This window comes from Calidris pugnax, unplaced genomic scaffold, assembly GCF_001431845.1.
Source record: "Calidris pugnax isolate Ruff unplaced genomic scaffold, ASM143184v1 scaffold156, whole genome shotgun sequence".
Taxonomy (NCBI): Eukaryota; Metazoa; Chordata; class Aves; order Charadriiformes; family Scolopacidae; genus Calidris; species Calidris pugnax.
Window position 1 is genome coordinate 3385134 of NW_015090889.1, and position 1271 is coordinate 3386404.

Genomic DNA, 1271 nt, shown 5'->3' on the forward strand with positions numbered 1-1271 from the left:
CACTCTGGCTTAAATGACTCCTGTTAACCCAGCTATAGCAATCAAATTACATTGGATATCACCTGTTCCACAGCAATAAAAAAGCCCATCTCCATGTGGTGGCTCATGTCATCTACCAGAACAGTCATGCTGGGCATGCATGGACATGGCGGTGATCAATAACTCATCAATGACTCAGCAGAAGCACCCCGGGTGAGATGCGTGCAGTCACTGACCTATTTTCTCCTTTATGCCAAGCTGTTCTTCCTTTCGTGTTACCAAGCAGTCACCTACACAGGCCTGTGCTCTAAGGTACAGTAATTCCAGGAACATTTGCTTTCTGTATAAATCATTCATACTTCCGTAGTGCCTAGAGGCTGCATCCTGGAGGCGATTTGTTGTCTGTGGTGAGTGCATCCATCCTGCCTGAGATGGGATGGAGCAGAGGCAGGAGCGAGAGCAGGGATGGGGGCAGGAGCAGAGGTGGGAGAGGGACAGGAGCAGGAGCAGAGGTGGAAGTGGGAGCAGGAGCAGGGATGGGGGCAAGAGCAGAGGTGGGAGTGGGAGCAGGAGCAGGGATGGGGGCAGGAGCAGAGGCAGGAGCAGGGATGGGGGCAGGAGCAGGGGCAGCAGGGGGATGTGACATGCGGCACTAGGTGCGAGGAACACGGAGACCGTTGCACGGGCTGATTACACTGCAGGGGCACGGCATCTGCTTTTGGCAGAGGTGCCTCTACCTTTTCAAGCCACACAGCCCTAAACCCTCAGGGAGGAGCCCGTTTGCTGGTACCATTGCTGAGGGGGGGGGGTCATCGAGTGGGCACCATCACACCGCTGCCCTCCCCGCCCAGCCCCTGCAGGGACGCTGCCCGTCATGGGGGATGCGCCGGGGCGGGGGAGGAGGAAAAATAAGGGAGCCCGTGGCGAAGAGGGCGGAGCAGCCCCCCTCGCCGAGCCCCGCCGTGCGCGGGCAGCCGCCCCGGGTCCGCCCCCAGCTGCAGCACCGCTCCGGGCGGGCACCGCGGCCCTGCACGCCCGCCCCCCGCCGGCCGCCATACTGCGGGGCAACCCAAACTTGTGGCACACGGGCACCAACTTCTCCTCCTCCTCCTCCTGCCGCCGCCCTGCCTCCGCCGGGGCGGGGAGGAGGGGGCTGCGCCCACCCAGCTCGCCGCGGGGAAGGCGCCGAGGCGGGCGGGGGCCGGGCTGAGGGGCAGCGCCGGCGGATCCCCGCAGGTAGGAGCGCCCAGCGGGGCGGGCTGGTGGCCGCTCGGGGCCGGGGGAGGCCGTGG

The 1271-nt window shown here is 64.1% G+C and overlaps 1 protein-coding gene across 1 annotated transcript in view; it reads left to right on the plus strand.

Moving 5' to 3' along the window:
- The first annotated feature begins 1183 nt into the window (after nt 1-1183).
- Nucleotides 1184-1271, plus strand: part of SEMA4D (sema domain, immunoglobulin domain (Ig), transmembrane domain (TM) and short cytoplasmic domain, (semaphorin) 4D) — a 98470-nt gene continuing 98382 nt past the window's right edge. Inside the window, exon 1 of the mRNA XM_014947616.1 lies at nt 1184-1215. The gene's annotated coding sequence lies outside the window, so the exon portion shown is untranslated. The remainder of the gene's footprint in view (nt 1216-1271) is intronic.